Raw genomic sequence first — 15,535 nt, 5'->3', positions numbered from 1 at the left:
AATGCCTCAGTGTTGCAGTATCTTATTGTCTCATTGTCTCAATGCCTCAGTGTCTGAGCCTCTCATTGTCTCAGTATCTCAGTGATTCTTGATTATAAAGATAAAGGTGTATGAGAAGAGTAGTTTGGTATTTTATCTCTCTAATATTTGTTATATTTATAAGATCTGATTCCTGGAACTCGTTGTGTGGCGTTAACGATGACATCATGAGAGAAACATTCCGACTTTTCATTTAACATAAAAAAAAGCTTACATTTTTTTTGCATATTTTGGTTTTTACGCTTATTATTGAGTGTCATTTTTTAATATACATTTATTCTTGTATTGAATATTTAATTGAAATATTTGATTTTTTATTATGACAGTTTTATCCTAATGACATAATTATGAATTTAATTTATGACTTTTTTATACCTTAAAAATGTAAAGTAACCTTTATATAAAATTTATATATTTTTTTTTGTTTAGATTAATAGATTACATTTTTACGAATAAAAAACATTTCTGATGTCAACATTTTAAAATATAGATTTATATATAGATTACCGTTTTTTATTATTATTATTATTATTATTATTATTATTATTATTGATTATTATTTATAATTCTATAACTGCTAATAAAAATTTACAATTACCAAAAGGAAAGTATCATAAAGTATTGAAATGATGGTTTTCATTTTATATTATTGATTGTATTCATAATTTTTTATTATAATTATTTTTGTTATTTGCAATAATAATAATAATAATAATAATAATAATAATAATAATAATAATAATAATAAAGTCACTACCACACATTTACACATAAACAAACATTTTGCTGATGATAACAAACACCTTTATAAAGCCGGATTGTTGTAAACTGAAGTTACCTCTGACTCTGATCTGCTTGAACTCCACCTCCTCGTGTCCCACTTCCTTGAATCCTCCCCATAACAGCTGTGTCAACAATCACAAGGGTCTTGGCCTTAAACAAACCTTCAGAAGAGCCATTGTCTGTGTGCCTCCTAATATACTGCCATAATGTTTGCACAGACTCGACTCTAATGGCAGCTGCTGAATCTGAAAAACACACACTTCACCCACCAGCAGCTCACAAATGCATACTTACAATTTGTTGTTGTGTTTCTCACTGGTTCTGTCGTCGTTAACGCACGAGCAACACTTTACAGGTTTTAATGAGCCAAAGTTCAAAGTCGTTTCTCAGCTGAACTTTTGTTCCTCGTGTAAATTAGATTTGCGATGAAGAGTAGATCTACGAGATTCTCTCATTTTTTCGTTGTTGTGCATAAAGTGTTTTAATACATTTACACTTTATGCCCAAAGGTTTGTTGACAACTCATTTTAACAATTTAATTTTATCTCACTGCACATTCAGTCTTCATTTGCTGTTATAATGAGCTCCACTCTTCTGGAAAGATGTTCCACTAGATGTTGTGGAGATTCATGCAGGCACCAGGGTGTTAGTAAAGTCAGGTACTGGTGTTGGTGAGAAGGTGAGGAGGTCGGAGGTGCAGTCAGGGTTTACATTCATTCATATTCAATAGCATTGGAGCTCTATAGCAGAAGATCTTCCACTCCAACCTATGTGAAGCAGATCTTCATGAAGCTGGTCAATTGTGAACAGGTTTGGGTCTCCAACTTCAAATTGTGTGTCTTCAACATTTCTTGGGGAAAAAAACACAAATGTCTGTATAGTATTTTATTCTTTCTTTAGGCATGAATAATGAAAAGAAATTGATTTTCTTTCCAGATTTTTATTGCAGTCCATTTCTACTGTCACCATTAGGATTTTACTGCTGAAGTGAAGCGTGTGTATTTATTTATTTAACAGACGCGGGGCTTCGGTTGTTCGAGCTGCTGGCTGTCTTTCGCTTGCACGGTTCCTCGTCTCTGGTTTCTACTTTTGTCTGTTTTTCCAGCAGTGCTGTTGTTTGGTGTCATAACAAACTCTCCTGCCCTCCATTCAAGCACCGTCGTTCAGCCGCACTCATTCAAGCATGCCGGAACCGAGGGGGCGGGCGACTGCGAGAAGGTTCCTCTTCTCTGTGTTTTCTTTCCCTTTCCTCTGAGTTTCATCAGTCTAACAAAGGTGTCATGAAGGAAGCCCGGGAATGGTTTTCCCACAAAGGCCCCCGATTTTATAAAGGCCTTGTGTTTTGAGCATGAGAGGATTGATCATGGCCTGCTCACAGTGGCGATGGAAGGAAGGGTGAAGATCCGTGTGTGTGTGTGTGTGTGTGTGTGTGTGTGTGTGTGTGTGTGTGTGTGTGTAAATGATGGAGGTGTTCAGGCGGATGCTGGAGTTGGCTCAGGGAACCAGTGCACCCTAACCGGTGTCTCTGCTTCCACCAGTTAAAGAGCCAAGACATTATCTAATCAACTGTGGGTGGAAGTTTTCTAATCTGCATAAAAAATAAGTCACACTCAGGGATGGTGTTAAAAGTATTTCTGGCTTTGGGAACATATTTTAGCATCCAAAAAAAACTAATTCAAGGTGATATTTAAGGGGTTGAAGAATGATCATTTTATTTACTAGTCAACCAATAATTTAATGACTAAGATACATGTCTTTTCTATAGTTGGAGCAAAAATGGATTCAAGCAATTTAATTCAATTCAATTCATGTTTATTTGTTTTGTGATTTTAATAATGAACATGGTCTCAGAGCAGCTTTACACAGATAATGTGGTGATAAAAGTGAAGATGTTCTTTATAAGTGTAAGTTTGTCCCTGATGAAAAAGTCGGTGGAGACTGTGGTCAAGAAAAAACTCCACGAGATGCAGGAGGAAGAAACTTTGAGAGGAACCAGACTCAGGAGGGAACCTCATCCTCATCTGGGTGTTATTATTATAATAATAATAATAATTATAATTATTATTATTATTATTGGTGTTGTTGTTATTGTTATTATTATTATTATTATTATTATTATTATTATTATTATTATTATTATTATTATTATTATTATTATTATTATTATTATTATTATTATTATTATTATTGTTGTTATTATTATTATTATTATTATTATTATTATTATTATAATTATTATTATTATTATAATTATTATTAGTATTATTATTATTATTATTATTATTATTATTATTATTATTATTATTATTATTATTATTATTATTATTATTATTGTTATTATTATTATTATTATTATTATTATTATTATTATTATTATTATTATTATTATTATTGGTGTTGTTGTTATTGTTATTATTATTATTATTATTATTATTATATTATTATTATTATTATTATTATTATTATTAGTATTATTATTATTATTATTATTATTATTATTATTGTTATTGTTATTATTATTATTATTATTATTATTATTATTATTATTATTATTATTATTATTATTATTGTTATTATTATTATTATTATTATTATTATTATTATTATTATTATTATTATTACAGGAACCTCGGTTACGAACGCCCGCATACGATAATTCAGGTTACGAATCGCAGTTCATCAAAATTTTGCCCCTGGTTACGAACAATATATCGATACGAACGCCGCCACCAAAAATCGCAGGCAAGTTGGTTGTTTTGCTCTATCCACGCAGCTCGTCACATCAGTTAGCGCCCTGTGTCCCTAGCGAGAGCATCGTGTTACTTATCCGCTTGAACTTTTCCGGCGGCAGCGTAACAACTCGTTAGTTGATGCTCGTGGAATGATGAGATGGACAACATTAGCCGATGCATAACCACTTTACTTGTTTTTATGAAGATAGATTAGCAGGGTTACAGTCTTTTCCAAGTACAATACCCATAATGAATTTCACTCTGGACTTCAATACCAACTGATAGTAGCCTTAAAGAAACAGCTCTCATTTTCCTCTAATGCAACAATTGTCTCAGCGTTCGTGTTAATAACACTGTCTTTAATATTCTATAATATAATATATAATAATATATAATAATATAATATAATAAGATTCTCCTTCCAAACAATAACTCTCCTCCTCCCCTTCTACGAACGTCATCTCCTGCAGCGAGTCTTCTCAAAGGAAAGTACCGGTAAAGATCTTTTCCTCTTTTGTATGTTTTATGTGGTATGATTTTAATATAACATGTTAAAAGTAAATAATATTAGTGAATATTGGCTTTATTTTTATTTAAGTAATATTTTTGGTTGTCCAGAACGAATTACCGAAGTTTCTGTTCATTATTATGGGGAAATTTGTATCGGGATACGAACTTTTCAGGTTACGAATAAAGTACCGGAACGAATTAAATTCGTAACCCGAGGTTCCACTGTATTATTATTATTATTATTATTGTTATTATTATTATTGTTATTATTATTATTGTTGTTGTTTTTATTTTTTTTATAGCTAAAGAAAGTTACTTTTTACGGCTCAAATATCCGTCCATTACACACTGCCCCTTGAGCACAGAGGGGTAAGGGCCTTGCTCAGGGGCCCCAGGAGTGGCACATACTGGGGCTTGAACCCCCAAACATTCCTTTACTTAATTAATTATTATTAATAAAATATAATTCATTTCTATTCAAATAGAGAACTTTTAACAATAGACTTTATCTCTGAAAAATCTGCTTTGAGACAAAAGAGGTATAAAGGTGTATAAAACAATGTAGAATTTTAGTTCCTATACATTTGTTCCTTATAATTATAATTTGATTCCTAATAAGTGAGCAGGTGACTGTGAGATGGTATGAGGAAGAAACCTTTAGAGGAACCAGATTTAAAAGGGATCATCATGCTCTTCTGAGTGGTACTGAATGTCCATACATTACAGGTCCATGGTTGTTGAGGTTTACTCTTGAGCTGTAGACACTTAAATGCAGAACTGTTCATGCAAACTGCAGCCCTGAGACTGTTGATATCATTTACAGTTCTTCAGTTGTCGTTTCTGTGTTACCCTCTGGCTCTCCTTTTCTAGTTGTGATGTTCTAACTAGGAGATCCTGCTAATACTGATTCCTTAAGAGTGCATGACCATAAACATACCTACTGACCCATGTTTCTCTCTCTCTCTCTCTCTCTCTCTCTCTCTCTCTCTCTCTCTCTCTCTCTCTCTATGTCTCTCTCTCTCTCTCTCTCTCTCTCTCTTCCTCTCTCTCTCTCTCTCTCTCTCTCTCTCTCTCTCTCTCTCTCTCTCTGTCTCTCTCTCTCTCTCTCTCTCTCTCTCTCTCTCTCTCTCTCTCTCTCTCTCTCTCTCTCTCTCTCTCTCTCTCTCTCTCTCTCTCTCTCTCTCTCTCTCTATGTCTCTCTCTCTCTCTCTCTCTCTCTCTCTTCCTCTCTCTCTCTCTCTCTCTCTCTCTCTCTCTCTCTCTCTCTCTCTCTCTCTCTCTCTCTCTCTCTCTCTCTCTCTCTCTCTCTCTCTCTCTCTCTCTCTCTCTCTCTCTCTCCTCTCTCTCTCTCTCCTCTCTCTCTCTCTCTCTCTCTCTCTCTCTCTCTCTCTCTCTCTCTCTCTCTCTCTCTCTCTCTCTCTCTCTCCTCTCTCTCTCTCTCTCTCTTTCTCTCTCTCTCTCTCTGTCTCTCTATCAAGCTTCACATGCTCCTGAGATACCACTAATCCTGTTCCCTTCTGCTCTTCAGACCTGCCTGATCTACCCCGATACACTGATGGAGCTCTCATCAAAAGGAAACCCCTCACTGCTGAGGGTGGAGGATGGTTCCACATTAACATCCTGTAGATCCATGAGATTACTGTGGATGGTAAACACTGAGGAACCAGGAAGATGGATTTGGACTGTAATTAATATGAACAGTTCAGAACAAGAGATTCGGACGACATACACAGTTCTGGAACTGGTGAGGTTTTGTGAGGTTTCTTCCACGTATCATCTCAGGAAGTTTTTTCTATAATGATAGAAGTTTTGAGGCTCTGTACTCCGTGTCCACTCTCTAAGTTGATGAATAGAAGCTTGTAGTGCTTTACATTCGGATATCAGGTGGAGGACAGAACTCTTCATTTCAGGGATCGACTTGACCTCGGCTTGTTTTCATTTCTTCTGTGTAGATCTCTTCACGCACAGACTTCCCTGAACATGGAATTCTGAAACGTCTTGGCTGAACTGGATATTTCCCTCATCTGTCTTTCATAACAAACAGACTCCACATGATAGATAGATAGATAGATAGATAGATAGATAGATAGATAGATAGATAGATAGATAGATAGATAGATAGATACTTTATTTATCCCAATGGGAATTTTACAGCCTATAAACAAACACAGGCAATAAGGCAGGCAATAAATACTACAAAAATGAGGCTGCAGTTCTTAAAGGAAAGATGTGAACTTCAGAGCTGAAATTGGGCACAAAGTGCTAAACACACACACACACACACACACACACACACACACACACACACACACACACACACTCTTCGAGGGTGGCCCCAGGCTGTTTGAGCAATGGTGGTGACTAACATCTTTGGCGAGGAAGCGACTGACGCCTCAGAGCTGCTTTCTTCACTGCCAGGTACTATGAGCTGGGAAAAAGGCCAGTGGCGATACAGGAGGGAGGTGCAGGCAATTCTAGGTCTGGCACATCCCAGTGTGTGTGTGTGTGTGTGTGTGTGTGTGTGTGTGTGTGGAATATTATAAGAAGGACAGCATGAACAGAACACTGGCAAGCTGATAAGCAGTGCAGCGTGTGTGTAAATAGCTGTAACGGGCGTGCCAAAGGACGTGGATGACGTTTTTTGCCTGAGTAAGCCGTTTATAAAAGGCCACTGCAGGGCCCCGGGTCAGGTAGAGTAAAGGTAAATGCTTTGTGTGTGTGTGTGTGTGTGTGTGTAGTTTCCTGACCTGCTTCTATATTTAGCATGCCCTAGAACAAAGTAGTCAGATGTGGCTGGAAGCTACTTCCTGTTAGACTTTAACCTTTTATGTGTGCATGCGTTCGTTTATGAGCGACTGGTCCTCCGCTACATCACACGTGGGGCTGAAAAAAGGACCAACAGGACAAAACAAACCTGATAAAGCAGTGACAGGTACCGTCCCGAGGACACACCGCTAAAGCTCGGCTTTCATGTGCTGAATGAGAGAAAACTTGCTGACTGCACACAACAGGCTTCAGCACACAGAGCACAGGCACTGGGGTTTGACCTTCACGTGGATTCCTGCTGCTCTGTCCTCTGCCACTCAAAGCTCTGCTAAAGGAGCTCCGCTAGCTTTTTTTTTGTGTTAGCACATTTCTCAGAAAGAGTCGTGCAGCTGCGAGCAGGTAAATAATCACACAAAGCAAAAAGGCAATGTGACACCTGTGAAGCATCTCAGCAACTTTCACCTGAAATCAGCTGCTCTTTTTCTGCAGTTTGGTCTCAACACAGAGCTGAAAGGAGATCAAAATGATCATGTGACTAAGAGGAAGAGTGTCACAATGAAAAAAGAAAGAAAAAAGAAAGAAAGAAAGAAAGAAAGAAAGAAAGAAAGAAAGAAAGAAAGAAAGAAAGAAATTGTTTGTTTTCCTACTGATCATTTTAAATTTAGAACAAGACGGGGTTTTTATAGCCTCTAAATGGGGCTTTAACAATCAGTTCTCTGACAGCAATCCTGCATGTTCTAAATCTTTAATTGTCCTAAATGTAATTTTATTTAGACTTCTTCTATTGACTTATTGATTGGTTCTTGAACAGTCCTGTACTAAGTTCTAATGTTTGTTTTTTAAACAGGATTTTTCTAACGGCTTAATATTTGTTTTTTTTAACAGACATGTTCTAGGTTTTAAAGACGATGAACCATGAACACAGTAGTGTATATACACACACACACACACACACACACACACACACACACACACACACACACACACAGTGAGAACCCTGATGGTCCTGGGTGGTTAAGTGTACACTCCACCTCAGATGGTCCGTGGTTGGAGTGTCTTTGAGAGACTCTACTTTAAGCCTGACTGAGACTGTGTGTGTGTGTGTGTGTGTGTGTGTGTGTGTGTGTGTGTGTGTGTGTGGTGGGGGTGTTAATGCTCCTGTTAAGGCTCAACGTTGTGAAGACACTGAGCTGGACAAAGCCTGTGTACACAAAACAAGAACATAGCACTATATCGGGACATCTCACTCAGTTCTCCCAAAAAAGGTTGAGATGACTCAGATCTCCAGGACTTGGGTGTGAAGAGACATGATAATATTAGTGTGTGAGTCAGACACTGACACCAGTTTTTTAACAGGAACAAAAAGTAGCAAGAAGCCCAGATTCTCAAAGCAGAAGGTATCACCACTGCACACTGGGTTTCCTATAGATTCAATTACTCTGTGATTCTGGGCTTCATTTTATGATGAAGGGATTGAGGATGAAATCCAATCTCAGAAGGCCGAGATTATCCCTGTCCCCATCCGTCTGTCCTCACAGCGTCCATCTTTTAGTCCTCAAAATCACCACACGTCCATCTTTTAGTCCTCACAATCACCACACATCCATCTTTTAGTCCTCAAAATCACCAACCGTCCATCTTTTAGTCCTCAAAATCACCACATGTCCATCTTTTAGTCCTCACAATCACCTCACGTCCATCTTTTAGTCCTCACAATCACCACACGTCCATCTTTTAGTCCTCAAAATCACCACACGTCCATCTTTTAGTCCTCAAAATCACCACACATCCATCTTTCAGTCCTCACAATCACCACACGTCCGTCTTTTAGTCCTCAAAATCACCACATGTCCATCTTTTAGTCCTCAAAATCAACACACATCCATCTTTCAGTCCTCACAATCACCTCACGTCCATCTTTTAGTCCTCAAAATCAACACACATCCATATTTTGGGCCTTACATCCACCATGCCACAAAGAAAGAAAGAAAATCTTTTACGTTTTCTATTTATGATTAATTTAGAGGTTACTAGAGGTCGTAATTCAAGGTCATTATTAGAGGTTGTTAGTAGAGGTCGTTAGTAGACCTCGTTATTAGAGGTCATTATTAGAGGTCGTTAGTAGAGGTCATTATTAGAGCTTGTTCTGGTAAAAATGAGCTCAGCGTGCTGAATAATTCACATCGGAAATTAAATTATTAATGAAATAAAATAATCCATTGTGTACATTTTTGCCTGATTTAAAGTCCTCATGCGAGCTCAAAGCAAGTTGTCCCTGAACAGCCGAGGAGGAAATTGAAGGTAATGACGTTAGAGATTATCACCTGGGGACATCAGCAGGACATCATGGAGCCATGGAGAAACGCTGAGAGGCGTCCATTTTGTTTTACCTGCTTTGTGTTTCGACACGGTCAGTGCCTCGGTGCTGTGGGTGAAGGGAAACATCAAGCAGCTTCTACCCTGCCTCTTATTGTTTCCCCCTTGCCTTGCCCCTTCTTTTGCTTGGTTTAGAGGGTCATCCATATGTGTGTGTGTGTGTGTGTGTGTGTGTGTGTGTGTGTGTGTGTGTGTGTGTGTGTGTGCACGCATGCCTGGGCCAGACACTTGAAATGATTTAGTGTGGGTGGAAAGGAATGCATGGCCAAAAGAAAAAAAAGAAAAGAAAGTGAAAGAAAAAGGACTGGAGAGAGGTGCTGGAGAACCTGCAAGATAGCAGATAGATAGAGAAAGGGTAAGTGAATTGGGAGGGGGAGGGGTGGATGGGGCACCAGGAAAACCAGGGGGTGGGTTGTGGTGAAAAGAAGGAGCACATACCTTCTGGCATAGATGGAGGAACACTTCATGCAAAAGAAGATAGGATAGAAATATTGACGGAGATGGAGGGGGGCATGGAGAGAACAAGCGTAGGGGGGTTGTGGGGGGGGGGGGGTACAATGGTACACATTGTGGGGGTCGAAAAATAAAGAGAGAAAGAGCTTGGAAAGCTGACAACCCACTCTTAATTTCCAATGGCTTTTGCAGGTCTGGCTTAGGAGGAGCCTCTTGTCCAATCAGAACACAGCCTACACACCATGCTCAAAGAGTGATGAGAGAAAGAATGAGAAATCGAGAGAGAGAGAGAGAGAGAGAGAGAGAGAGACCTCTACAGGATCCTAACGATGCCCAAGCAGAAGCACCCTCCCTCAACCCATCTCCAAGCATACGCCTGAAATTTCATTTCCCATCATCCCCCTTTCTTTTCCTCTCCCTCTCTCCATCATTCCCCTCCTCTTCCTATTTATCTTTGTTTTCAGCCCCTATTTATTGACTTTGACCTCTTCTTCTTCTCCTTCTCCTTTCTCTGCATATCATTGCCTGTTCCCCGAAAGCCTCCCTTCCTCCCTCCGTCTTTTGTCAACACACACACACACACACACACACACACACACACACACACACACACACACACTGAAGGCAGCAGGCCTGTGTGTCCACACTCAGTTGGAGTGGCTGCAGCATCGGGGCTGCCAGCAAATTCCACCCGAATACCAATGAGCTCCCAGCTTTTCTGAGGGAGTGAGACCACTGAGTGGGTGGACAAGCATGCACACACACACACACACACACACACACACACACACACATTGTCCCAAATGCTCCTAGCATACAAAGACATCCCTATGAAGGCTACGAATGGACGGATGTATTAGTATTCGCGAGCTTTATTTGGATACAGAGGTACGATTCAACACGCATCCATTTATGGATTGTGTAATGAGAGTCAGTTTGACTCGGTGCATATCATATAGGTCATCATCGACCGTCCCGTATCAACTCATCTCGAAAAGACACGTGCACATGGTGTGTGCCGTCCAAACATTAATATGAGGTGGTATCAAAAAGTTTTGAGACTAGTTTTGTAACACGCCAACAGATGGCAGCACGAGGCTGCACGCACAGTGACAGGGAGCACCGACCTTCATAAGTCAGTGTACCAAAAGACATGATCCTGTGATCAGGAGCTGTGCGATTGGTTGAAAGTGATACTGTGTAAATGTGGATAAATAAAGTTTTTGCAGATCATCCAGATCAATCATCTCATGTGTTTGGTGGGATTTGACCTCACAACCTACACATTTTCAGACCAAATGTTTTAATGGTTAGTTTTAATAGTTTTATTAGTTAAACCACTACTTACACAAAACAGCTGTAAAACCCATGGAACCTTTTAATGACAAAATCTACATACAAACCTGACTAGCTAGCTATCTAGCGCTAGTACTTAGCTAGCTTGCTTTTTCATCTAAATTGTTCAGTATAAAAACAGGCTTGAATCATGATTACTGTGCACAATTTAGGCTAACAGTTAACTCGACAGCTGGCTAACTGAGCCACTGTAATTTTTCTGAAATCACTTTGACACCAAATTGAATGTCATGTAAAAGTGTAAATTAAATGAAAATAATCACAGCTTTGTCACAAATGTGAGCTAGTTCACTAGTAGCTAGCTAATTGATGCTAGTTATGAACACCATAATTGTGTATATATATTATATGTATACACACACATATGTTTGTGAATATCACAGTGTGAACCAAGACTCCGTCCTATGACAGTTGTGAGCTAATTAGCTAGCTAACTTAGCTGGGTACACAGTAAGTACTGGTTATTTTCACACTTTTGGTGATGGTAAGTAAACGGCAGATTCAATTAAAATCTTTGAGTAAATTACGTATTGAGGAATTGGAATCACACTCGTTTATTGGGAATAAATGTGAGCTAATTGATTGCATGTTGATTGTTTTGATTCAGTAATTTTTAAAGGTGATTATGACAGTGTCGAAAGGGCATTATAAAGAAGAAAATGACCAATGAGAGATTTTATGCTGATATTGAGGAGTATGTCGAAGCCTAAGGTGGTAAAACTGATGCAGAACCCAGTTTCTCTGAAAGGTTGCTGGACAGACTAATCTGCATTAGGGTTGTAACGGAGTGTTCTGGAGTGGCCCAGCGATCAATTCATTGATTGTCGCCACCGTTTCCATGGCAACAGGAGAAACAATTTAAGGAGATTATCTTTCCTTAGCAGAAAGAAATTGGAAAGAGAAACACCATCAAGCCTGTAACTGTTGCGTTACTGAGATGTGGCACATGAAGCTGTGGACAGATTAGTGCTCCTCCACAGTACAGATAGAATTATACCTTATACACAGATATCAAAAACATTGGTGTGTTGTGTTCCTGTCCACGTTCTTGGTAGGATCCCTGGTTCTCAGACCATGGCAGTGTAGTGCTTTCCTGGAAGTGTGATGAGATAAAGGGCATAGAAGTAAAGTAGGCATGTGAGTTGGCAAAGTCATCCTGGTGAAAATGAGGAGCAGCTGGTTGTGAATACGTCAGCAAAGGGCTGTCTGGCACGCTGACGGGGAACATGGGCTCTGCTGCACATCTGCTAACAACCCTTCGGCGTGCAGGTTGGGCTGAAACCAACTCTCAATGTTTTCCATTCCTTTAAAATCTTTTGAAATGTTGACTACCAGGGCTTGAAGTTCTTGCGATAGTCAGCTGAGATGCACTATATGGACAAAGGTTTGTGGACACCTCAGCACAAGATTGGTTTGTGCTTTATGAACGTCCCATTCCACATTTAGTTCCTATTTACTGTTAGAATAAGCTTCAGGGAAGATGTTCCACTAAATTTAGTGGAGATAAATTTATTCACAAGGGTGTTAGTAAAGTCAGGTACTGATGTAGGTGTGTTGAGGAGGCCCAAAGGTTAAGCATATCTTCATGAAGCTGGCTTCAGGAGAATTGTCCTGCTGGAACAGGTTTGGGTCTTCTAGTTCAAGTGAAGGGAAATTTTTATGCTCTTACATCTAAAGACGTCCTACCGATTTGTGTGCCTCAGAATTAGATTGAGGAAGAACCACACACACACACACACACACACACACACACACACACACACACACACACACACACAGATTTCTTACATGTCCCACAATATAATAACGCAAAATGAAATTGCGTTAGTTTACCAGGACCTGAGGAGAAAAGTGAGTTTGTCTCATGCAGGATCTAATGCACTTAGGGACATACTGAAGTTCAAGACACCCAGGAACTTGGAGGAAGCTGAAGACACTGTACATCAGTATTTTGAACCCAGTCCTGGACAAGCCTCTGAGCTACATTTATCCTGCAACTGATGTGCTGCTAATACCGGTCTTATACAATCCAATTTTTACTTCCTTTGAACTCACGATTGCTGTTTTTGTTGACAGAAATAAATGCACCTGCATTGACGTGGGCGGACCGGAGTAACTTGGAGAGTGACATTCAAAAATCTGCTGACGCATTGGGATTTTCAGCCCACGTTCAACCCTCTTTAGACCAAATACATGCTAATGTTTATACCAAACCAAGACCCCTTTTTTAACACATTATATTTTTTACTTCTCTGTAAAAAAAACGTAAAATACTAGAGCCAATGGACAAATAAATGTGTCTGACTGAATGATTTAACAGATTAAATATGAATCAGTAGTGTAGTTTATAGGCTGTTTTGTGGAGTATATTAAAGTATATAATAAACACAATTCAAATAATGAAAAAAAAGCTGTTAGAGTAACAGTAACAGTACTGCTGTTGTTTTTTATTATAGAGGCTTACACATGAATAAACATCTAAAAACTAGGTCCAATCATAGTCTTTGCTAAATATATCACAATTAACCAAACATAATAATGTTAGATTTGATTCAACTTTATTGTGTAAAGTACAGAGCAAAGAAAATTTAACAAAAAGTGTGTAATTTAGAATAAATAGTAATATGTTTAATGAGGGTATGGGGTCCATCTGTACAGGGGTGAGAGTGATTAATGTAGAGAAGGTGCAGTAGGTAATACGATATGATATATATATATATATATATATATATATATATATAGAAATTGAGATGTCAAGAAGATAACATGCTCAAATAACATGATATACATATAGTATGTAGACATATAAATGTTTGTATGCTACAGTCAATACAAAATAATACTGTTTATTAAAAATGGAGAGAGAATTCCACTGTTTTGGTACATGAGAGGAAAAAGCGTGATCACCAATAAAACGTAAACGTGTAGGAGGAAGAACTAAAAGACCAGAATTAGAGGAGCCGAGATCACGCCTGGGAGTGTAAACAATTAAAAGTTTTGATAAGTAATGAGGTGCCATATCATGTAGGGGTTTATAGATCAGCATAAGATTTATCAAATCAATCTGGAATCAAACACGCGCCAATGCAAAGACTCCAAAACCAGAGATACAGAACGCGATCCCAAATCCTACAATCTGAATTTTGGACAACCTGCAATTTGTTTAAAGTAGATTTAGAAACAAAGAATTGCAGGAAAGTCAATGCAGAAAAAAAAATAAATAAAGAATTGGTCACTTTTTCAGCAAACAAAAAAGATAACATGGGGTGCAGTGTTGCAAGCGTTCTGAGATGAAAAAGATGAGTTTTAACCGCATTCTGAACAGTCAAATGTTGAGTTTGTGTCAATGTTTTTTGTTTTGACTGAAACTCCAAAACAGAACCTTTCACTTTTAAGGTTTGAAAACCATTTGTATTAGTTTAATGATAAACATGTAGTATGGATGGTGCAAAGATGCATATAAGTGATCATTATATGATCTTATGATCATGTTAATCTCTCGAGCGGTAGAAAAAAATACCATGTAATGGTGACACTCTGGTGTAATTTTACACTAATGATGGTACGATGCAATATTTATGCACTTATAAACCCAGAATCCCCTCTCTCTCTCTCTCTCTCTCTGTCTCTCTCTCTCTCTCTCTCTCTCTCTCTCTCTCTCACCCCGTCTCTCCTCTTCTTTCTCCACCTTGGCAGCATAAGCATGAAAACAAACTCATTTCCATACAAATGGAGTGCGGGCCTGCAGCCAGTGGAATTGCAGATATTTTATCTCTCGCCACTGGAGAGCCCTGCTGCTATCGCTCGCTACTCGTTAGCCCAAGCCTTTGTCTTTACCTCTCTATCTTCTTTCTCCTTCTCTGTGTATATACACACCTGACTCCAGCACATGTCATGAAGGACTGGCAGCTGGACGGATCAGTTCAAGTTCCTTTGGCAAGAGTAAAAACAGCAGCTGGCTCCCCAAATTTCTAGCTGCCATATCTCGTATTGGCTAATGCAGAGATGTGGGCACTCATGCTCTCTCTCTCTCTCTCTCTCTCTCTCTCTCTCTCTCTCTCTCTGTCTTTCTCTAGCCACCCACTCTCTGTTTTTTTTTCTGCCCAAGCACCTGACAACCTCTTTTTTTTAATCCTCATTTCATCCCCCACAAACAAAGCCCAGATTGTTGCTATGTTCTCTCCTCCGGCGCTGGACATGCACCATGCATAAGAGGGAAAGTCTAAAGGGCCGCAGATGGTCAGTGTGTAATATACTTAGTGATAGTTCCCGCTATCAGGCGAGCTCGGATTACATGATCTAATTCTTTGTCTCTTTTTTGTCGCTCTTTGTTTCTCAGTGTCTCTCAGACCAAAACACTGTGCCTATTCAGCGAGAGAGAGAGAGAGAGAGAGAGAGAGAGAGGTAGTTAGGCAGAAGTACTGGGGGAGAAGGAAGGGACTTGGCTGCATGGCGTCTGATTGGGGAAGCGTTATTTTTCCACCAGGAGAGTGCAATAAAAATTGAATGAGGGGGATAAA

Source organism: Silurus meridionalis, chromosome 9, assembly GCF_014805685.1.
Source record: "Silurus meridionalis isolate SWU-2019-XX chromosome 9, ASM1480568v1, whole genome shotgun sequence".
In the NCBI taxonomy this organism is placed as follows: Eukaryota; Metazoa; Chordata; class Actinopteri; order Siluriformes; family Siluridae; genus Silurus; species Silurus meridionalis.
Note: the sequence above shows the minus strand (reverse complement) of the source record.